The sequence below is a fragment of the Pan paniscus genome, chromosome 12, assembly GCF_029289425.2.
Source record: "Pan paniscus chromosome 12, NHGRI_mPanPan1-v2.0_pri, whole genome shotgun sequence".
Classification (NCBI taxonomy): Eukaryota; Metazoa; Chordata; class Mammalia; order Primates; family Hominidae; genus Pan; species Pan paniscus.
The window spans coordinates 73,603,105-73,628,610 of NC_073261.2; the positions used below are offsets into that span (position 1 = coordinate 73,603,105).

At 36.5% G+C, this 25,506-nt stretch overlaps 1 long non-coding RNA gene across 2 annotated transcripts in view; it reads left to right on the plus strand.

Annotated features, from left to right (window-relative positions):
• The window catches only part of LOC134728671 (uncharacterized), a 206,935-nt gene that overhangs the window by 170,940 nt on the left and 10,489 nt on the right, over positions 1-25,506 (plus strand). The gene's annotated exons all lie outside the window — the stretch shown is intronic.

Genomic DNA, 25,506 nt, shown 5'->3' on the forward strand with positions numbered 1-25,506 from the left:
TTTGAATGATAGAGAATGTGCTAAGATCTGTACATGCCCAGGGTATATACCCATTGTCTTACTTCTTTTATTATTAAATTCCCTGGTCAGAGGCAGTGTTAACTGAAATACCTTCTATTTTTAGTAGAGACAGGGTTTCACCATGTTGGTCAGGCTGGTCTCAAACTCCTGACCTTAGGCGATCCACCCACTTTGGCTTCCCAAATTGTTGAGATTACAGGTGTGAACCACCACACTGGCCAAGGATCCCTGTCTTTAGCTGAACTAAGAAAAGAGTCCTACAACAGTACCTCAGGTTGCATAATTATTTGTTTTTCCAAGGGCAGCCGTTTCATGTCCACCAGGATCGAGTTGTAATGATGATAGAAAATATGAATGAGGTATTGACTATATGTCAGACACTTTCATAAACATTTTATGCACATTAATTTCTGTAATCATCACAATGAAACTATGAAGTAAGTACTATTATTGCCCATGTTTTTCGGAAAGGAAATGTGGCACAGGTAGTTTAAGTGTCCTGTCCGTTGTCCTACAGCTAATAAGAGAGTATTATAAGATTCAAACTCAGTCTGGTTCCAAAGACTGCATTCTTAACACCTCCCTGTGCTGTATTACCTCAGTTCTAAGCAAGGAGCTGTTTCTTGAAAGCAAATAGTTGTTTGAAGAAAAAGGCATAACTTTGTTTTAAAATACTCAAGGCCATTCCAGTGATTGTCTTTTAGGACATGTCAAAGTTTCTATGTAGTATTCCCTTCTGTCACAGTCACTTCGAGATTGGTCATGAAGTCCAAGTGGCATTAAATTCTAAGTATCTGGGATTATTATGATCCAAGCACACTTAAAATAAACCTTACAAATCAACTATTAAAACTAAGTAATTCTCACCATATCAAAATAGCATCACTCTTTAAGACCACCTTACATGTATTTTCTTTAGATAGTTTAAATTGTCCATTAATTTCCATTATTGCTTATTTTATTTTATTTTTTAATTATTTTTTATTATACTTTAAGTTTTAGGGCACATGTGCACAACGTGCAGGTTTGTTACATATGTATATATGTGCCATGTTGGTGTGCTGCACCCATTAACTCGTCATTTAACATTAGGTATACCTCCAAATGCTAACCCTCCCCCTCCCCCTACCCCACAACAGGCCCCGGTGTGTGATGTTCCACTTCCTGTGTCCATGTGTTCTTATTTTTCAATTCCCACCTATGAGTGAGAACATGCGGTGTTTGGTTTTTCGTCCTTGCGATAGTTTGCTGGGAATGATGGTTTCCAGCTTCATCCATGTCCCTGCAAAGGACATGAACTCATCATTTTTTATGGATGCATAGTATTCCATGGTGTATATGTGCCACATTTTCTTAATCCAGTATATTGTTGTTGGACATTTAGGTTGGTTACAAGTCTTTGCTACTGTGAATAGTGCTGCAATAAACATACGTGTGCATGTGTCTTTATAGCAGCATGATTTATAATCCTTTGGGTATATACCCAGTAATGGGATGGCCAGGTCAAATGGTATTTCTAGTTCTAGATCCCTGAGGAATCGCCACACTGGCTTTCACAAGGGTTGAACTAGCTTACAGTCCCACCAACAGTGTAAAAGTGTTCCTATTTCTCCACATCCTCTCCAGCACCTGTTGTTTCCTGACTTTTTAATGATTGCCATTCTAACTGGTGCGAGATGGTATCTCATTGTGGTTTTGATTTGCATTTCTCTGATGGCCAGTGATGATGAGCATTTTTTCATGTGTTTTTTGGCTGCATAAATGTCTTCTTTTGAGAAGTGTCTGTTCATATCCTTTGCCCACTTGTTGATGGGGTTCTTTTTTTCTTGCAAATTTGTTTGATTTCATTGTAGATTCTGGATATTAGCCCTTTGTCAGATGAGTAGATTGTAAAAATTTTCTCCCATTTTGTAGGTTGCCTGTTCACTCTGATGGTAGTTTGTTTTGCTGTGCAGAAGCTCTTTAGTTTAATTAGATCCCATTTGTCAATTTTGGCTTTTGTTGCCATTGCTTTTGATGTTTTAGACATGAAGTCCTTGCCCATGCCTATGTCCTGAATGGTATTACTGCTTATTTTATTAACAACCAATAGTTTTTATTTCATTCACTATATCCTGCCATCTTATTTCTTTGCCTCTGAGTTGAAAATGAAATACAACAGAGATCTGTCTCTGTCAATGAAAGACGTATCCACTTTCGAAAAATTTTCAGGCTTTCAGGTATAAATGAAATGATCACTTCACTAATTTTAAATCAGTGTCTATGAAAACAATACATTTCTTTGGCACTATCATTTTGAGCTGCATGTTGACAAAACTGACCACACAGGGAGCATAATTATTCACCAGAATGCCTAATGGTTTGTGTCACATTTAAATCCATTTCTGCCTCCTTGAGAAAATATGTATCCTGAAGAACATCTTACAGATTTCATTGAATTACAGGAATAACAATAAATGGATTTCTTTAGAAAGAAGGATTCAATAAAAAGAAAAATGGGGGGAAATAGGAATCTAAGCTAATAAATGAGACTCTCTGATACCAAACTATTGAGAGCTAGCATTTTTGAGGTAGGAAGTGAAGAATTGAAGGTAAAAAGCCTCCAGAGAAGAGAAGGACCCAGAATCAGTTGCAGCTCCACGCATGCAACCTTATACCAATAAATGCTCTTGACTATAAGCCTCTTAATTTTTTTCTAGGAGATATAAAATTGGTTTTATTCTTCTATTCTATTCATGAACCAGTGGCTGGAACCACATTTCCCCACTAACTTTTTCATATTGAAGTTGAGTGATGGTGAGGTAGCAGTTGAAAATATACTTGGAACCACTACATTTTCCATGTTTTCAGATCTCTTCCAATGCAGATCATTCTTTTCATCTCATTTGGATAGCCAAATTTCTTCCAGAACTATAGAATCCACATTAAAGTGGAAATTCAGCATTGAGCTTTTCATCCATTTTTTCACACCTTGTCTTATAAGGAATGTCAATAATTATTCTCTATCTTGCATTATCATCATTATTCTTATTAGAAATAAGTTGGAAAGGGCACAGGTTTATGTGTACATGAATCTAGTACACCCTCCTTGTGAAAACCCTGTGGCCAAATGTTTATCTCAGGCTAATGTGCTGTGTTATGCATAGATGAGTCAAAACAGAATACCTTATGATTAATTGGAGACAGAGGTCAAAGTGTTACTCTGATGATCAAGAGAAGGACTAGAATCTAACCACTAGTCTTTCAGGTTGAGGATGGCAGTGCAAGGTGGCAGTGCAGGGTTTTCTCTATGACCTGAATAAAGATGTTGCCACAGACATGAATATCTTAATCCATAAAATCTGTACTTATGCAGCAGTTATCAACAGGGCTTGGTTTAATTATTTGGTGCTTGGTTTTCTGAGCGGTCTCAATAATATAATAGTCTACCCTGACTTGTTTCCTTTCTAAAGTTCTAGAAACAGATTGGAAGCCATGAATAGTTCCCTTTTTTACATTTTGTATCTATCATTAATGTAACATGTTCCACAAATTAAAATCAAAACAATGAAAAGTAAAATTATTTGCCACTTTGTGCATTTAATATGTGTATATGTAAAAGGCTATCAGCTATTTTTTGACAATGACTAACTGGTACTCTTAATTGCTCATTCCCCTCCAAAACCCTACTCTATATGAAAGACTGTCACTGAGTATATTTATTTATGTGGAGACAGTTTTATAGAATATCAAACTGTGGGTTAGAACACCAGCTGTTGGGCACCAGCCAAGTGCATAGCACTCATCTGTACTTTATTTGCTTTTTCTGTTTAGATTCATTAATTTCTCACTTTACTATGTGAAATCTATCTGTCTTTCGAAAATCAGTTGGTAGTTTTATTTCTCAACAGCACATGTGACTCAGTCTCTCCCTTATTTTATTCTAATGTGAAGTTTTAGAACTCTCTACCTATCTCTGGTTTCAAGTTTGATGTAATGTTAGAAATGGGAAGCTCTTAAAAATAATCAGCAGTCAGAGTTTTAGAACTCTCTACCTATCTCTTGTTTCAAGTTTGATGTAGTGTTAGAAATGGGAAGCTTTTAAAAATAATCAGCAGTCATGGCCTTAATGAGAGGCTGTGTAGTTAAAAATCAGAGGCTTTGCTATTCTAGTGGGCTACTGGGTAAGGTAGCAGACTTCCTTTCCTGTGTCTTGTCCTTAAGTTTCCAGGCATGTTTCTTAAATTTTGATGGTGGACGTTGTGTTTTCTAGAACTCTACCTAGAGGAAAACAGATGAGTGAATTGATCTCTAGACATTTTTTTCTGCTGAAACAGTAAGTTTCTAAAACAAACTTAATGGTGTTTTTATAGCTTTAAGTATTTCAATATTTTCTCAAGAATTATTTTAATTTGCACAAATTAGATGGCATTTTGTTGATTTGTGCTTGTCTTATAATGCAGCTGGATATGGCATTAGTGAAATTACATTATGCAGTAAATAGTTATTTTGATGAAGAAAGTGATTAAATTTAATTTCTATAAAATATTTGATTGTATAATAGTATTTTCCCTGTCGGATGTCAGTATAAACAAAATCCCTCCTAGTGTCGTGAGCTGAGAAATACATTATGAAAGTATAATTTAAAAGTTTAAAAAAGGATAAATTCTAAAAACAGAGGGAAGAGAGAAGATTGTTGAAAAATTAAAGGTATATTTGACTTAAATGTGTTAGTGATACAGTAATGTTGATGTGGTTTAATTCTAATTTTTGTACCATCTATTATTTTAACCATAAATAATATGGAATAAAATACATATTGATAGCATAAGACATTTTCATTTATTCTTTCCCAGCAGGATTCCTAAGAAAAGTTAGGAATTCAACTGAAAGGCTTAGTCCTATGACTACAGATGATAAATATGTCTAACTTTGAGTGTTTATGGCAACCATAACTACATTTGAGTGATGACAACTCCATCCTCTGTCCTTGCACCCAGAATTATACGCTTTGTACACATAGAACCCTTCTATATAACCCTTGTTCTACATAAGAAATGTAGAAAATTTGTAGAGAATAGTAGATATGCATGCCCTATGAAAAGAGCTAGGTTTCTGTTGTTTCATAGTTGCCGTGGGAATCTGTGGTGGTTTACTGGATAGTTCTCCAAAGGTGACAAAAATAGATATGTGACCTCCTTAACTAATTGTTGATACTAACTGAGAAAAGGTTCTTCAATTTCTGGGAGGAATACAGGCCCAAGACTGATTTTTGATCTAGGTGATAAATGTTGAAAACATGCTTAGCCTTTGTAAATAAGTAATGTAAGATTAATAAAATAATAATAATAGTAATAATAATAATAATAATAATACACTGACCAGACTAGTAAACTGAGTAAAAGTCCATGGGGGCTTATTTTCTTTGGTAATATGGTTGGAGTAGCACTGCAGGCTCAGGGATAACTATGTAGTTTTTATGTAGACAGCTTTAATCAAAGCTCTTGTCTACATCGAGTCTCAGTCTCATCCCTACTGAAATAAGGCTGATTTGCAAAGGCCTTCTAATTCTAAAATTCTGCAAACTGCATACATCCCGGAGTAAATTGAATTCAGTACCAGAAACATTGCAGAATTTAGGGAAACTCCATTAAACCAACAAATATTGAGTTTGTTTATACTATGTGCCAAGCTTTATTCTAAGCACTGCAGACACAGTGGTAAATAAAAGGATGAGATCTTTGATCTCAGGGAGGCAGTATCCTAATGAGAAACAAAGATAATGGAATGTGAAAATGCATATTATACACATTAATTATTGATTGTGTTGAATGCCTTGAAGTTCACTGAGCAATGAGCAGAATAGCTGAGGTGGATCAGTTTAGATAAGGGCAATGAGAAAGCCTCTTGGAAAAAAAAGCCCTTTAATCTGAGGTCAGAGGGATGTGAATAATCTGAAGGAAGAAGATTCCAAGTAGAAGAAGTATGTGCAGAGCCTTAAGGGATTAAATGTGCCTGGCAAGTCTGAGAAACAGAAGGAAGCAGTGTCCCTAGGGTATAAAATGGGAATGAGAAGGTAGGCAGAAGAAGCATTACAGGCAAGGCCACGCATCCAGGATACGGCAAGGGTTTAGACTGTTATTCTAAGAATGGTAGGAAGCCACCAGGGGATTTTAGGCATGGCAGTAATGGATTTAGTTTTAACTTTTTAATAGAGGTCAAAAAACTTCTTTGGCTTTTCTGTAGAGAATGCCTTCTTCAAGTTTTATCTTACACTACGTACAAGGCCCAATCACTTGGAAATGTTTTAGTAAAATAGCTCTTATAGTTACTTCTTCATGCCTTTTTTTTAACATAGAAAAAGAGATTGAGTAAATGTCACAAAAAACTAATGCAGGCAGAAGAGTCAATAAAACAAAGTGTATAACGTGTGTGTGTGTGTGTGTGTGTGCGTGTGTGTGTGTTCAAGAGTGTTTTACTGCAGACATCTCTTTTTTTCTGACTGGAGAGAGCAGAGAGGATCAGTAATTTTAGAGGATCAAGGAGTATCTTCAGCTCAGTTTTGGTTTCTCAGTTGGGTTGAGAACTACAGAATTTCCTTAGTTATCTAGCATCTGTAAGGAACCTAAACAAATTTACAAGAAAAAAGCAAACAACCCCATAAAAAAAGGTGGGCAAAGACATGAACAGTTTAAAAAAAAAGACATACATGCAGCCAGCAATCATATGAATGAAAGCTCAGAATCACTGATCATTAGAGAAATGCAAATCAAAACCACAATGAAATACCATCTAACACCAATCAGAATGGCTTTTATTAAAAAGTAAAAAAATAACAGATGGTGGCAAGATTGTGGAGAAAATGGTACACTTATTTAAACACTGTTGGTGGAAATGTAAGTTAGTTCAGCTATTGTGAAAGACAGTGTAGTGATTCCTCAAAGACCTGAAGACAGAAATACTATTCAACCCAGCAGTCCCATTACTGGGCATATACTCAAAGGAATATAAACTATTGTATTATAAAGACACATGAACACATGTTTATTGCAGCACTATTCACAATAGCAAAGACATGGAATCAACCTAAATGCCCATCAATGATAGACTGGTTAGGGAAAATGTTATATATATATATATATATATATATATATATATACACACAACATATACACACAACATTTTATATAGTATTCCACATTATATATATATATATTTATATATATATCTTATATTGCTTATTTACAAAGGCTATATATATACACACACATATATACATATATATGTGTGTGTATATATATATATATAAAACATGGAATACTATGCAGCTATATAAAGAAATGAGATCATGTCCTTTGCAGGGACATGGATGGAGCTGGATGCCATTATCCTTAGCAAACTAACACAGAAACAAAACCAAATGCCACATGTTCTCACTTGTAAGTGGGAGCTAAATTATGAGAACAGGTGGATACATACAGGGAAGCAACACACACAGGGGCCCTTCAGAGGGTGGAGAGTGGAAGGAGGGAGAGGATCAGGAAAAAATAACAAATGGATACTCAGCTTAATGCCTGTGTGATGAAATAATCTGTACAACAAACCCCCATGACACAAGCTTACCTATGTAACAAACCTGCACTTGTACCCCTGAACTTAAAATAGAAATATTTTTTAAAAAAAGAATTTCATTAGTGTCTTTTAGTGCAAAAAGTCAGCATAAGACTTCCTGAAATTTAAAAGCATTCTGTGTCTCATATCTTGGGCTTCTGTTCTGCCTGGTATTTTCTCAGTGCCTGAGTTGTTAAAGGGTTCCAACTTCATTTGATCTGTGATAGTGGTTCCAGTGTAATCTGTCACCTAGGTGAGGAGAATGCATTCTCTCTCTCTCATGCAAACACACATGTTCACACACAGGCAGCTGTTTTTTTTATCCCCTCAATTTAAAAAGTCAAGCCAATTTTTATCCACTCCTCTAGGCTCACCATTTTTTCTTTTCCCCAGACTCCATTAACTCACCCTCCAATTACATCTAGGCACCAGTAAGATATGGAGTTTTGTTCCCACTACTAGCCTGAACTAGAAGAAAGAGCTAGAACAGGTAAAAAGAGGGAGAGGAGCAGAAGGGATACTGTGGAAATATATTTTAGTGACCTAAATCCACTTTTCTGTTTCACTCTTGAGGTTTCTGCTCAGGGTGGAGGGACAGATCTTAATTCTCCTCAGCACCCCTCTGCATCTGTGAAAGTAACAGAAATGTCAAAACACCACCAAAGGGCGATAAAAATTACAAAAGTTGTATATTTTAAAAAATAATAACTCCTAGTAAATAATAATAATAGTGGGATAAGTGAACATATAGAAAGTACTAATTTACACTGTATAAAAAACAAGGTCTGAAAATTTTAAAATGTCAGTCAATTAGACACATATTTGCAATTTCCACAAGTTTGGTAGAATACAGAAAAATATCTCTGACTGGTATCCAGTTTTGAACTCTCCATACAAATTTCTCAGCCCTGAATGGAAAAGCCAACTTACCTATAAGTGAACAAAAGTGAAAATCCTTATCTAGGGGTATGTCAATTTTCTATGGCTACAGTAATACAACAACAGTGGCTTAAACTAACACAGATTTATTGTTACAGCTTTGTAGTTCCAAAGTCTGAAATAGGTCTCAGTATTTAAAATTTGCTGGTAGAGTTGAGTGCCTTTCTGAATGCTCTAAGGGATAATCTATTTCTATTCCTTTTTCAGCTTTTAGAGCCTGCCCACAGTCCCTGAATCATGGTCCCATTATTCCATTTCTGAAGCCAGAAAGTCGATTTCATCTCACATCACATCACTCTTATCTCCTCTTCTGATTCCTTCTTTTAAATTTAGGATCTTTATTATTACATCACTCTCCTCCTACTCCTGATCATCTTGGATAAGCTCCTTATGTTGAGTTGAAATGATTAGCAATCTTTTCTCCCATCAGCAACCTCAATTCTCCCTTTCTATGGAATGTAACGTGCTTAATGGTTCCAGAAATTAAGATGTGGATATCCATGGGGATCCGTTATTCTCCTACTGTGAGGTGCTTTCACTAATTTTCCAGGCAAAAAGTAGCAGAAATAAAAGAAAAAGGAAGGACACATTTGAATGAATTTTAGTTAGAGTATCAGCTCCTAATCAGGGTTTCTCCCTGGAGGAGAGAATATTCTCAGGTTTCCTAGATACTGTGCATTTTTCTCTGAAATATCATCATGCATGCTTAATTATTTGTAGCACTGTATGTACTTATTTATCTTGCATTAAGCAGCAAGTTTATTGTACTGATAGGTCCATGTCCATCTGTGGAAAGGACAACTTGCCCTGAATATATTCACTGTGTGGTTTACTTGATTTCTTTTGACCACTTCCAGTGGTTAGTTGGGAAATGAATGCTAACCATCATTATCAAAGTAACAGGAGTTAGTCGTGTTACATTTCTTCCCAGGGGAATTAACACAAAAAACCAACAAAAAACAAAATCATTTTAAATGGCTCTAGACAGCAAGAATAGATGAATGGGGTCTCTAAGTTAAACAGTGAGAGTATATTCAAGGGCTTTTGAGTTCAACTGAGACAGAATCTTGGCAATATTTGTTCATTAAGTATACTTGTCCCTCAGTGGTCATAGGGGATTGGTTCCAGGCCCCCGGAGAATACACAAATCTGGAGATGCTCCAGTCCCTCATATAAAATTGTATAGTATTTGCGTATGACCTGTGCATATCCTCCTGTATTCTTTAAATCATCTCTAGGTTATGTATAATAACTAAGACAATGTAAATGCTATGTAAATAGTTATTTTGTGTTGGTTTTTATTTGTATATTTTTAAATTGTTGTATTGTTACTTCTTACTTTTTCTCCAAATTTTTTTGATCTGTGGTTGGTTGAATCCACAGATATAGAACCTGAGAAATGAAGGGCCGACTGTATTCTATTCATCTGAAGGAACAAACGTAGACAGTGACTATCCCTCATGAATGACTGTCAAGTAACCACTTACCCACAGGTTTTAGCATTTACATCTGTCTTCTAGGTTACAAGTCAGAACGAACAGTAGTGCTCTTGTCTGAAACTGTAAAGAAATGAAGGAAAACATCAGAAGTTTATCTAACAAGCTATTCTTACTGGAGAGAAAAAAACCAAAATAACCTATAATTAAACACTAACAGGTGCAAGTCTTGGGCTTACAGTAATATAAAATAACAAATTTTTCCTATATTATTGTATCAATCCATTCTCACATTGCTATGAAGAACTACCTGAGACTGGGTAATTTTTGAAGAAAAGAGATTTAATTGACTCACAGTTCTGCAGGCTTAATAGGAAGCATGTATAGGAGGCCTCAGGAAACTTACAATCTTGGTGGAAGGGGAAGCAAGGACCTTCTTCACATGGTGGCAGGAGAGAGAAAGAGAGAGAGAAAGGACAGAGAAAGGGGAATTGCTGCACACTTTTAACCGACAGATCTCATAATAACTTACTATCTTGAAAACAGCAAGGGGGAAGCCTGCCTCCATGATTAAATCATCTTCCACCAGGCCCATCCCTTGACACGTGGGGATTACAGTTCAAGATGAGATTTGGGTGGGGACACAGAACCAAACCATTTTAATTATAGAAGTAAATATTAAGACAAAGAAATGAGGTAACTTGCTCATAACTAATAAAGCTAGAATGAGCTTTGAATTCGTGTCAGATTGACTTGTACGCCCATGATTCTTGCACTTTACCATGATGCTAATATCCTTGGGCTCTAGGGTCGGGTTAGAGAGCATGGTGCTACCATTTGCAAAGTTGATTTCGTCTTATCACACAAAACAGTGGAGCTTTTTTTTGTCTTTTGGTCTTTGTCCATACATTTCTAAACTAACTGTTAATTACTTTTTTAATAGTTAAAATTTAAAAATATTATCAGATATGAGAAACCATAGACCAAATAAACAAAATTGTCTTGGTGTATGACTTTGATTAGATACAATACACATAAATTACTTTGCTATGAGAATCAAGGTAATGGAACAATACTTGTGAGTGCAGAAACTCTCGTTTTATTTCATAGATATGATCTTTTTTACTTGTTCTTTTTAGGCATCTTGCCAACTTCTGCCATTGCTCATGAAGGTGACTAGGTTACTAAAGACAGGTGGTTCCTTGTCCTCTACAACTTCTTGGTTTTTAGCCCTCTGAACTTCTGCCTTTTGAGGCTACTCTTTTAAATCCAGTTTTCCTCTTTGTGAGCCTCTTTAGCCTCTTATCTCAGATTTTCCTGGACACAATTCCCTAGAACATGTTCTCAAAAAGGCCATAGTCTTTTACAATACTAACTTTTAAAAAACATAAAAATACCTTCACAAGCCTTTACTGAGATGTAAGTTTGAATGATGTTTCCCCAACCTTGAAAATTATCCTTCCCCATGGTAACCCAGTGCCAGGAAAACCTTTCTTCAGGAATATAAATGGTGTCCCTCAGTACGCTACTAGGGAGAGATGAAAAGAGCTGACGTTTCAATCAATCTCACTATCATGCGCCAACCATTGCCTGCTGGTTCTTTGACCTCTTCATCCAATATTCTATCATAGGAAGGCTAGAGACGTTCTAAGGCTCATCTCTGCCCAATATGCCTCCTGAAGGTCAGAAGGCAGATTCCCAAACTTTCTAAAAATGGCCACACCTAACTTTTCTGGATTGTACACAAGATCCAACTAAACATCCCAAAGCAACAAACAGCATGGTATACCCTGGGACTCCTATGGCTTTGTCCAACTGACTTGCTCATATATATTTTACAATGAATGACAAGACCTCAGTGTCCCTCATGTGAACATCCCCTGCTCTGTCACTCAATATTCTCAATCATATTTCATCTTTTTATCTTTTAAATTTTCTCATAAACCCTGTGCCCTTCTACACAAAAAGCTAGTGTCCCCCTCCCCTGGGAAACTCTGCCTTTTTCCACACAATAATTAGCCCATGATCCTTGGTCATTTTCATTTTGCCAGCTGTATTGGTCCATTTTCATATTGCTATGAAGAAATACCCAAGACTGGGTAATTTATAAAGAAAAAGAGGTTTAATGGACTTACAGTTCCACATGGCTGGTAAGCCTCACAATCATGGTGGAAGGCAAAGGAGGAGCAAAGGTCTGTCTTACATGGCAGCGAGCAAGAGAATGTGTGCAGGGGAACTGCCCTTTATAAAGCCATCAGTTCACTTGAGATTTGTTCACTATCATGAGAACAGCACGAGAAAAACCTGACCCCATGACTCAATTACATCCCACCGGGTCCCTCCATGATACATGGGGATTATGGAAACTATGATTCAAGATGAGATTTGGGTGGGGACACAGCCAAACCATGTCATTCTCCCCTGGCCCCTCCTAAATCTCATGTCCTCACATTTCAAAACACAATCATGCCTTCTCAACAATCCCCTAAAGTCTTAACTCATTCCAGCATTAACCCAAAAGTCCAAGTCCTAAGTCTCATCTGAGACAGGGCAAGTTCCTTCTGTCTATGAGCCTGTAAAATTGAAAGCAAGTTAGCTACTTCCTAGATACAATGGGGGTATAAGCATTGAATTAGTATACCCTCTCCAAATGTGTGTATTTACCCAATGCCTGTAAATGGGAGTAAAAACAGAGGAGCTGCAGACCACATCCAAGTCCAAAAATCGATAGGCCAATCATTAAGCCTTAAAGTTACAAAATGATCTCCATTGACTTGATGTCTCACATTCAGGTCACACTGATGCAAGAGGTGGATTCTCATAGTCTTGGGCAGCTCTTCCCCTGTGGCTTTGCAGGGTACAGCCTTCCTGGCTGCTTTCATTGGCTGGCATGTAGAGTCTGCAGCTTTTCCAGGTGCACAGTGTAAGCTGTCAATGGATCTACCATTATGTGGTGTAGAGGATAGTGGCCCTCTTTCTCACAGCTCCACTAGGCAGTGCCCCAGTGGGAACTCTGTGTGGGCCTCCAACCCTACATTTTCCTTCCACACTGCCTTTACAGAGGTTCTACATGAGGGCTCCATTCCTGCAGCAACCTTTTGCCTGGACATCCAGGTGTTTCCATACATCCTCTGAAATCTAGGTGTAGGTTCCCAAACCTCATTTCTTAACTTATGTGCACCGCAGGCTCAACACAATGTGGAAGCTGCCAAGACATGAAGCTTGCACACTCTAAAGCCCCAGCCCAAGCCATACCTTGGTCCGTTTTAGCCATAGCTGGAGCAGCTGAGACACAAGGCACCGAGTCCCTAGGCTGCACATAGCAGAAAGGCCATGGGCACAGCCCACAAAACCATTTTTTTCTCCTAGGCCTCGAGGCCTGTGATGGGAGGTGCTGCTGTGAAGGTCTCTGACATGCCAGGGAGAAATTTGTCCCATTGCCTTGGTGATTAACATTCAGCTCCTCATTATTTATGCAAATTTCTGCTGTGGGCTTGAGTTTCTCCTCAGAAAATGGATTTTTCTTTCCTATTGCATCATCAGTTTGCCAATTTTCCAAATATTTATTCTCTGCTTCCGTTTTAAACATAAGTTCCAATTCCAAACTGTATCTTTGTAAATGAATAAAACTGAATGCTTTTAAGAGCACCAAAGTCACCTCTTGAATACTTTGCTGCTTAGAGATTTCTTCTGCCAGAGACCTTAAATCATCTCTCTCAAGTTCAAAGTTCCTCAGATCTCTAGGGCAAGGGCAAAACGCCACCAGTCTCTTTGCTAAAGCATGGCAAGAGTGACCTTTACTCCAGTTCCAAGCAAGTTCCTCATCTCCATCAGAGACCAACTCAGCCTGGACCTTATTGTCAATGTAACTATCAGCATTTTGGTCAAAGCCTTTCAACAAGTCTCTAGGAAGTTCCAAATTTTCTACATCTTTCTGTTTCCTGTGGAGCCCTCCAAACTTTTCCAACTTCTGCCTGTTACCCAGTTCCAGAGTCACTTCCACATTTTTGATATCTTTACAGCAGCACTCCATTCTCTGTGGTACCAGTTTACTTTATTAGTCTATTCTTACACTGCTAATAAAGAAATAGGTGAGGCTAGATAATTTATAAAGAAAAAGAGATTTAATGGACTCACAGTTCCACATGGCTGGGGAGGCCTCCTAGTCATGGCAGAATGCAAAGGGGGAGCAAAGGCCTCTCTTACACGGTGGCAGGCAAGAGAGCATGTGCAGGGGAACTGCCCTTTATAAAACCATCAGATCTCTTGAGATTTATTTTCTATCATGAGAACAGCATGAAAAAACCCCACCGCCATGCTTCAATTACTTCCCATGACATGTGGGGATTACAGGAACTACAATTCAAGATGAGATTTGGGTGAGGACACAGACACACCATATCACTAACTTTGTTATTTAAGAATTCAAATAATTATTCATGAAAGTTCTTCTTTAAAAGAGATGGGAATGGATTCTGATTACTCAAGAAATGGTGAATGTGCTGAGTGTTTTAATTCTAGTTCAGTTTCTACTCCAAGCAAGACTGAGTAGACCCTATGCTAAATTCCTAGAGTCAAACACACTTCACCCCTAAAATGATTGTGTAGCAAGGAAATACAATCTAGCTTCATACGAAGACAGCATATTTTTCTATAATGAGTTTTACAGTATTCACTAAGCTACATTAACCCTGGGATTATTGTGTTAGAAAAACATTATTCTCCTCCTTCTTTCTACTGGATACATATCAATATCACTTCACGGCTCTATATGAATCATCCAGAAAAAATGAACAACACATTTGAATGATCCTGTAATGTAATTGTTCTGATACACAGTTTAATTTGGGATTGAAGTTCTAGTTCATCACAACATACTATAGGGGAGAAAACACAGCATTAAGTGTTCCAAATCCATAAGTAGAGATGAATATTTTTATGAGTATTACATTTTAAGAAGAAAAAAAGAAAATGAAACTAATCAAATGTCCTTGGATATATCCCTACACCATGGGATGTTAACAATATAATTGGATACTCAGTAGAAACAGGAGGTAGAAGTTGAACAATGAAAAAAAATGGTTACAACTTTCAACCTTGAGACTCCTGAAATATTTTATTTTTGACCCTTTTTTGGGTCTTAGAGTATTCTTGCTGAGTATTGTGAATCATAGTTATCACTGATCACAGTTTCTGTTGAAACACTTTCACTTTCAGTACACCTTAAGAAGTTGGAAGAGAAATTCAGCTCTCTTTCACTTTTATGGCTGTTTAGAAATGATGTTCTAGTATGTCCAAAATGAAGAAAATGATATTAATTTGAGATATGATTTTCATGTTAGGCAAACCTGTTCACTAGGAAGCAAAGGTGGATTTGAGGATATATTTCAGTGACAGAACAAAAACTATGATTCTCTACTAGCAGCATTCTTCACTTAAGTATTTTAACTCTTGTGATCTTTAGAAGTACAGAATAATGAAATATATCCACTCCTATAATTCTTAGATTCTATAATTATGAATACTTCTGTCACTTAGATTATCTGCATTATAAAGACAGAGATCTATGAGTAAAATTTTAAAACATGTTTATATAAAGACCCCGAAAATCATGGTGTTGTTAGAAGATTAGTGGTTATCAGTCTTTTAACAATTTTTTTTTAATTGGAAGAGAACTTGGCATTGATCTTAGAAAAATCTGGATGCATGCATGCCTCTGGTGTACAGGTGGAGGCTCTAACAGGAAACATGTCTGGGGGCATGGACGGAGATCCCAGTAGGCAATGCCAGTGAGTGGCTTTTGAAAACTTTGTCACAGGAACCCATATTCTCACAGTAAGAACCATGCTCAAAGTCCTGGTGAGTCACTCTCAAGTGTTTTCCCTAGCCACAGGAGCAAAGACCTTAGAGAAGAGCACCTCTAAAGTCAACAAGAGAAATGGTAAATTATATACATCACATGGAAGAGGAGATGGCTATGAGAGGAGAAGGCAAAGAAAAAAGCCCTGGGCACTTTGGAGATAATTGGGTTAGACTTAGATGTTCCACACTAACAGGTGCAATCAAAATTGAAAACATACTATGTGTACTTCTGGTATATGAACCCATTTTAAACTTCATCTTGGTATTATCTTGACACATTACAAAGCCATTAAATTACCATTTTGTCTTATAAGAGCTTATTAAAGTTTTTTTTTTATCAGGGAGCAATCTATACATCTTCATATCTTTCTTAACAACCATCCCAGAACTTGGCACAGACTTTCAATAAACAAAATTTCTAACCACAATTGTAGTGCATTAAGAAATTGGTAACGATTACTATTATTTTAATATTATTCAATCTTAAGTTTGTAACTTTTTATCAGAGGTGAATCAGTTAATTTTCAAATCTTCAAATTTCACAGATTTTATAATTGGAAGATTTAAATAAATTTTCCAAGGCCACAGTTAAGCATTTTGGAGAGTCTATAATCCTTGTGGTTAGCACTGTGCTCTTGGGTTACACTCCACAAAATAAAGCTACTTCTAAATTGGTTTTCATCTCATGGTGTCTTCAGGTTTAGAGTGCCTGGGACTTGGAAAAATTATTATTTATCTTACATTCTGACGGCATGTTGCTGCCGTTCTTGTGATTTACTATGGAACGGAGAAAACATTGCCAACCAAGTATGTCAAAGCCACATCTCATTGTACATTCCATTTGCTCTTCAGAGCATTGCTCCTAGTGTACATGTACGTGCACAATTTCCATTGTAGCAATAAAATAAAATAATCCAAGTTTCCTCCTTTACCTATTGAAGGTCTTTAAATGCACAGCCTTCTGGGATAAGTCAAATGCTTCCCTGGACATTCAGATTGCAAGCAGTCTTTGGATTACATGATCTTCAGATATCAATGAGAAAATTAAGGAACACAAAATAAGAAATGATTTCTTATGCTTTATGCTCACTGTCTTCCAAGGCTCCAGATTCATCTGTCTGTCTTGAGAGTTGTATTATATTTTGATTCCTGGGGAGGCTTTCTCCATTGAAATGCTTAGGAGAGTTACCACTAGCAGTATTGTGTCCAAACTGTGTGTTTTGCAAGTATAACTTTAGGGTAGGAGTTTTCCATTACTGTATTTTTTTTAAGTTTTACCTTATCAATTATTCTTGTGTGGCAAAGCAATTCCCTTGATGCAGAATTTATCTTGAAAACAATATTCCAGATCAGAAAAGGATGAACTTTTAGAAGGTTTATTTTCAACAAATACTCTGTTCTGATCTCAGATGTCGGTTACTGATTATGAACAAAAGTATATTTGATATATTTATAGGTATTTCTTCAGGGTATTTGGAGCATTCAAAAGGCTTTTATGTAAAAGGACGGAGAGCAAATCTTGCAATCACCATGGCTTCATTTTACGCTCGGTAGTCGTGATTCAGTGTATGGTATTGCTTCTCCTTTTACTATTTTATTGCTGTGTGACTGAGAATATTATGCATTAGCACTTAGCAGGGAAATTAAAGAGTGTTATTCTATTTATTTTAAGTGTCATATAATTATGAATTGATTTACTAGCCATTGTAATGCTACAAATGATAATTAATTTATTTGCATAATATGTAGTTTCATAGACGTTCAATTATAATAAAGCATTTGCTAAATGTACCATGAAAATTGTGTTTCCAGAGAGAGTGAGAGTCTGAGGCTGGAATCTGTTTAGCCTGTCAGTATGTGGTCGTCATCACTGGCAATCCGTTCCTTTCAGGATAGGAGGGAGGTTTACTTAGTCCCATAGTTCACCCCTTTACATATTTTTCTCATTTTAAAATATGATATTCAGAGTCATTGAGATATGCTAAAAATAATAGCGTATTAATCAAAACAATAAAATTGAAATGAAGGATATTGATGTGGTTAACATCTTAAATCCCTTGAGTCAAAACTGGGTTGGAAATATGTAATTACTCACCACGTTGCCTGAACAATGAGTTAGAAGGGTCCAGTCGTGGACTTTCTACTCTTGTCAGTTTCCCATGGCTCAGAGGTTCCCCCAGTCAAATAGGAGATAGAGAAAAGGAGAATGGACAGACTATAAATCCCCATTGTTTGGGAGCATGGGTACAACACCAGGCAAGGGTTCTAGGTTCCCAGAAAATAATTCTAAACAGGTGACACAAAAAGCCAGAATGTCTTGGCCCAAAGTGTTCCGGGTATTCCCCCACTAACAGTGATGCTTTTCTCATACTTGCCTATGAAAGAAGAGGTTGCCAAGGGGAAGAATTTCTCCCCTGGATTACGGTGCATCTTGCACGTCCAGCAGAATAGTCTGTCCCAGCCTTATTGCAGGAGGGAGGCTGCAGAACCAGTGCTTCTCTTCTTTTGCAGACAAAGTTTTGTGTTTCCTTTCCCAAAAAAGTCTGTTCCTCTAACCAGACAATGTGATGGTTTTGAATTGTCCTTAACTGTGATACAAAATTGTGGCACAAATAGAAGACAGTTTTTACAACAGTAGTGACTTCTAAGATAACTATTTAATATAATTCATTTATTATGCTTATTGTCTGTTTCTATCTTTTGCAATCAGAACTCCATGTGGGCAAGAATCTTTTAGCAGTATTTCATAAGTGTGGTATATTGTCTTTTTATACTCATTCATCTAAAAGTGTTTCCTAACTTTCCTAGTGATTTTCTCTTTGATTAATTGGTTAGTTAGGAATTTGTTGCTTAATTTCCACAATTTTTTGACTTGTCCAAATTCATCTCTGATATTGATTTCTTATCTCTTTCCATTTTGGTCAAAGAACATACTCTGTATTATTTCAATTATTTTAAATATACTCAGGCTTATTTCATGGGATCATATATGGCCTATCTTCCACAGTGTTTCTTGTGCACTTGGGAATTCATGTATTCTGCTGCTGTTGTATGCAGAGTTTTGTAGAGGTCTCTTAAGTCTAGTTAGTTTATACTGTTATTCAAGCTGATGATCTTCTGGCTAGGTGTTCTATCCATTTTACATATGGGATATTGACATCTCCAATTATTATTGTTGAATAGATTTTTCTCCCTGCAATTCTGGCAGACATTGCTGTGTGTATTTGGAAGCTCTGTTGTGAGGTCTATATATGTTATAATTGTTATATATTCTCGATTGATTGACACTTTTTTCATTAAGAAATGTCTCTTTTTCTCTGGTAATATTTCTTGTCTTAAAGTTTCTTTGTCTGTTATTATCATAGCTAGTCCAGCTCTCTTTGTTTGCTGTTTGCTTGATATGTAGTTCCCATTGTTTTACAGTCAGATCAGCTTTTTAAAAAATCTTCTAATCTCTCCTTTTTGAATAAAATATTTAATTCATTTCTATTTAAAGTAATGATTAATAAAGTAGGATTTATATCTTTCATTTTGCTATTTGTTGTCTTATACATTTTGCTTTTCTGTATTCCTTTTTATTTTTCTTAAGTAGTTTTTAGTGTACCATTTAATTTCTTTGTTGTTTCTTTTGCTCTATTTAAAAAATTATTTTCTTGGCAATTGCCCAGAAGATTGCAATTAATACCTAGTTTATATCAATCTCATTTGGACTAAAAAAGACTATATGTGTATATAATTTTTTTCTCTATAATTCCCTCTTCTTTTGATTTAAAAGATAATTACAGAAGGCAACAGTTATAAATCTGTGTTGACAGGCGCATAATTTATATAGCTGTGATTAGTAACAATAATAATATAAAGGAAGCAGAGAAGAGAGCTATATAGGAGCTACGGTGCTTGGGGCATGCGTTCAGCACTCCAGCAAGCAGTGATAATTCTGCCATAGCTTTCACTTCCTGCTTGCGCAGCTTTTGAGGTCAGCCAGTGTTGGGATCTTAGGGCCTTCTTAGGTCTTTCCTCAGCATACATTGCTCTGCCTATGTACATGGCCCTCTAGATTCCCAAGTAGGTTTCAGAGCTTTAGAAGGGACCTTATGGATATCTCAATCTCTGGTGAATTTTCACAGTTTTTACTAGTGTTTATTTTATGATACAGATTTTTCTACATCTTTACTCCACCATTCTAGCTGACATCTTCTGACAATCAATATTCTAACTTTTAACTAAAAGACTATGTACCATATAATTGCTTAGGCAAATAGTGAATTTCTCCCCCTTTCTCTCATTGAGTGGCAAAGTAACTAGAATGACAATCTCTTACAGTTCAACTAGGATATATAGTAGAGATATATATGTATAGTAGGATATATAGGATATATATAGCACGATATATAGGACATATAGTAGGTCTTGACATCTAAGCCCAAAGTAAAGGATGATTATGCATACATGGGTTTTTTCAGGGGCTTTCCTGTGAATTAATATAGAATCTACATTTTGATTAGTCTTAAAGCTCCTTCATGTGCCCATTTATTGCAACTGGTTTGTTTAAAGCTCAGAGTTTTTAAGCTAATTTATTACGAGAGCTAATTTGCACACATAATGACCCTGAATTTGATGTATGGCTGTTTCATATGTATCTTTTAAAGAAAATTTCCCATTTGTGAGAAATGCTTTGACTCTGAGTAGCTGAATTCTGCAGGCATCAGCAGAGGTTTATTTATTCTCTGTAAATGAGATTTTCTCAGTTAAATCCTCAGTGTCCTCGGTAATAACTCCATCAGTCTGTTGGAATGGAACTCTAGTCAATGAGTTAGAAATATATTTTAGATGTATTTTCATCAAGAACATATTGTGATGTTACCTTAAAGATCATTTAGCCTGATCTGCATTCTGGAAACAATGTTGTGTTACAGAAGGGTAACAATGCTCACGCTGCCTAATTTGTTTTGACTTGTCACCATTAGCTTTATATTGTGATGGGCAACTATGCCATAGGAATTTATGAAGTTGGACTTCATTTCCCCAGCAGTAGATCTCTACTAAGTTAACTGGAATGAAGTTAATTTCCTCTAACAGAGATGCTGGGGACACTTAAAAATATGTAGTTAAGCTGGCATGCTTAATAGCAGCTCATATTCTGCATTATAGTGTAAACTAAGAAATTGGTTCATTACAGATGAAAACATTTATTGACTATATACTGCTTTTGTAAATGATGAAAAGCCTATATTGACTACAGGGCTGCAGTTAACCTACATATACGCCTTATCTGGCAACATAGTAAATATGGCAATAAACTTGGGGCAGCACAGAATGAAGATTAAGAGTAAAGTAACCATATATCCTGATTTGCCTGGAATGATCTCAACTTCCACCTATAGTCCATCATAATTATGAATAGGGCCTCCTTTAACATCCCAGATTATCTCAGTTTGGATGATAAATTATATATCATCTTGGTTAAAAGCAGCCTCTGACGCCAGACTTTGTAGGTCATAATGCATGCTCTTTTATTTTCTAGCTGTGTGAAAGAGTAATTTGATTGGTCTATGCTTCAGTTTCCTAATCTATGAAATGGGTGTGGTAATAACGTTCACCTAGTAGGGTTGCAAAAATTAAATATATATAAAGCTCCTGGCACACTGTTTGTCACTCAGCACGTGTCATATATCTAAGATAGACTATCTTGTACCACATGCAATAAAAACAATTTCTAGTCTATGTTCATTACAAGGATTTCAATTTCTCCATGAGATTCATTCATTCCAAATGAATTTTTTTCAGGAGAATAAAGACAGAGGAGGAAACAACACCAACAAAATACTATAAAATATAATGAGTAAATTTAGTAAGGAAAGTGGAATGTGTTGTTGAGAGCAATACTGAACTATATCTTCCCCTCCTGGATAGCAACAGTATATTAAAAATTAAAGCAATGTACCAATACCCTTTTTAATAATTTACAACTTGACATCCACCTGGATTTGGTGCTATCAAAGGCTATTTCAAATTCGCCATAATACTATCGGAAAACCTTAGAAAATGAACCGCTCTGTTTCTTTACTTGGAAACCTCTTTGTGTTACAATTACGCCTTCTGGTCCCTGGAGTACACAATTTGCATTCTACCGATTATAGCCTCGCTATTGTACTTAAAGCTTCCCCCTTTGGGTAAATGTAAATCTCTGTGTGTTCCATTCCTTGCAGGTAGCTGTTCATTTTAAAAGAAAATACGAAAACAGCCTTTTACCTAAAATACACACACTTGGAATAGTTAACACAAGATTTGGAGGAATGGAATACAAGAGTCTTATTGCCTTGCCTGATCATAAGTGAAACAATACCAAATCGTATTTTTTATTACCTTTTGTTGGAGAGGTTTTTCCTGATTCTTATATTCAGCTCACATTCTAAGGCTACAGAAGTGCCTGAACCAAGGCTTCAGTAACTTCTTTCTCTAATATATCAATGCCAGTCAAGGATATGGCAGCAGACAACAGCAAAACCAGCTCTGAATTGCAAACTGACATTATAATTTTGTCCTGTTAGAAGTAAAGAGGGAGTTCACTATTTTCTTTCAAGACAGGGTTGATATACCCATTCAGTGAGAGGTGATTTTTAACATAAAGTAGTAGGTGGAACTCTACTAACTCACCTTGGCTAAAAATTTATATATGTTATGGACATTAATGCTAACTCATGAGAAATGGAAGAGACAAACTGAAAACAGCTTCCTTGACTTCTTTTCCCAGTAAGACTTAAATACTGTGTAAAAACTAAAAGTTTATCTGTTGTAGTCTTTATGAGTCCAGAGGAAACTGACTATACAAAAATAGCAAAGCTGGCTGCAACTGGCCTCACCAAAGGCATGTGTGGTGGATGGGACTTGAGGTGATGGATAGCCTCACTGCAAGGCCTCAGGCTTTGGATAAATGGTGTCAGAGAGAGCTATGTTTGAAAGTTCTGTCATTTCCCAAAATGCATGGTGCTGGGCTCTACTCTATACTTTCCAATGGTAGCAATAGTGACCATTGCCAAGCAGTCTATGTATTAAGGAAAGATGTGTAATAAAGGTATCTAGCCTACTGCTTCCTAAATCAACTGCTGTTTGAAAAGAACATTACCTCAAAAAGAGACAATACTCTTCCATGTCCCCAGGAGGTCTTGTCAAAGCAATTAAGACATTTATTTGTGACTTAAACATATCTGCTAGATATCTTGGGATGATAATGGACACTGGGCAAATAGGGGACTCTTTAAAGATGTCCCCTATTTAAAGATGGACAACTTTAAATGTCTCATATGAGATAATGATATTTTTACTTTTTCCACTAATGAACTGGCTACCTGGGCCATTTGAATTATGCAATGGGATGTGACATTCATGGTACATTGGAGAAGCAGACATAATAGTCAACAGCAGCGAGAAAAGGAACTTGGAAAAAATTGACCATGTTTACTTGCTCTGTACAACCTGCAGAGACAAAAAGTGGTGGTTGCAGGAAAACAGGTTTTATTTCCTCTTTCAGTTAAATCATAATGGATTAATTATAAAAACAGTGTGGTATTATGAATGAAAATATGACCCATGGATTTAGAATTTCCAGGTTTGCATCCAGATCTCCACCTTTATCAATTTTGTATCTTAGGCAAATTACTTCACTTCTTTGTATCTCAAGTTTCTTACCTAGAAAATGAGAATAATCCCAACTACACAGAAGTGTGAACATTTAGTCTTGAGTATTACAGTAGATAATTCATGTAAACCACTTAGAAAAGTACTGGAAACCTTATAAAATCTCAAAAAATAGGTTATATTATTGTGACTGAGCTAGGTATAGAGTATGTACCACCAAATATACCTTGAGATTTATCTGTCAGTATGTAGAGAGGCACAACATCTTTATGTCAGTGCTCCAGTTTTCATCTCCTTATATCAGGAAGGCCACCATTCTCCAGTAATGTCGATATCTGTGCTAGAGAATACTGAGAGATGACATATATATTAATAGCTGTAAAACTGTATCTCCACGGGTTCTCTCAGTAGGGGATGGGTTGTTAGCACTCTCTGTGGGGTTCTACTACCTTAAGCCTAAGCCTGTTGTCTCTGCCCATCACTACCTGCCCTTCCTAGGCCCCTGAACTGAATCTTTCTTTAGTTTCCTAGGAGGGATCATCACTTGGCCAGTTTTTTCTAAGAGTAGTCTGACAGCATAGCTGTTAAATCTTACTATTATAGTTTGTTCCTTCATTGCACAAGGTTCTTCCTCCCAGAGGCCACATGCCAAGGGCAAGATAAATGTATCCCAGACTAATAAAGTACTTGGAACCCCTGCTGCCTCTGACAGGTAGGCTTTGTCAATCTGTCTGGCTCTCTGCATCACACTTTTTTTTGTTTTTCACTTCAGTCCTAAGGACTCCTGTGTATTTTCCTTCAGCTGGCTCTTTTGGGGTCCTTTAGTCCATCAGACTAGACTGTACAACTCAGAAAAATATTTATGGAATAGATTCATAATTTTTCTAACTGATCTCCTAGGACTCTGGCATCTACTTCAGCATCCTTTACCATTTCTTGATGTTGAGAAGTAGCCTGAAGTTTCTGGCAGTTAGGAAATTAGTCTGCCTAGAGTACACAGAAAACTTAAGGGATTACCTAACTGCAGTTTTCTGACTGACCTTTGGCTCAGGCAAAATATTTTGTTATATAGAGGCTTCAAGACGCAAAAATAATGTGTTCCATGAATTTTCTCACAAATGTATATGTGCAGGTTTTATGTGTTGTCTAAAGTGGCTAGAGAGAACTGATAGGGCCAGTGTCCTGAAAGCCAGCCATTTATGGCTGAATGTGTGTTGTTTCCTGTGTACACAGGCAGTGTAAAGAGAGATGGAAGGAAGGTAGAGGTGAGCACATTCTCTAATGGACTGTAAGATCAAAATATAGGTGGCCATTGGAAGTGAGGACTCAACTTCTTACAGGAGAACTAGTAAGAGGAAGAAATGGTAAATCTATGCGAACAGGCAACTGCCAGGAGATGTGGAATATCCCTTTATGTTCCTTTCTATCAGTAGAGACACTTTTGTGCATAGACATGCAGTGGTAACACTGAACATGTGGATGCAAGACATATGCATGTTTATGTGTCACATTTGTATGAACATATATAGTTCATTGAAATTAAGAAATGTTTAAGTGAGAATAGTATGTCAGTTACATTTTTCATCTTTTCCCTCTTGAAAATACAGTTTACCCATTTCAGTGTCTTACCCAAAGGATTAGCCATTATTGAAAACTGTTTCAATAATATCAGTTGAGTGGTTGACATTCTTAAATTACTAAATATATTGTTTATATTAGAATTAAAGAAATTTGAGAGGCTCATAAGAAGCCTGAGAAATAGGATAATTATTTTTTTCATGAATTAATGTTAATTAGTGCAAAAAGGATGTTATTATTATTGCCATCAACAATTTTAAGAGTGTGACAATTCAGCATTTGTCATTATTATTTTTAAAATAATGCTATATGAATGTTATTAGCAAAAGTAAATCTTGAATTTTCTCAAGGATTTCTCAGATATAACTTAATCACTATAGGATATCTGGCTGATCATGTGGCACACACACTAAAATGAGTAAAATATACGTGCTTTGTGTGT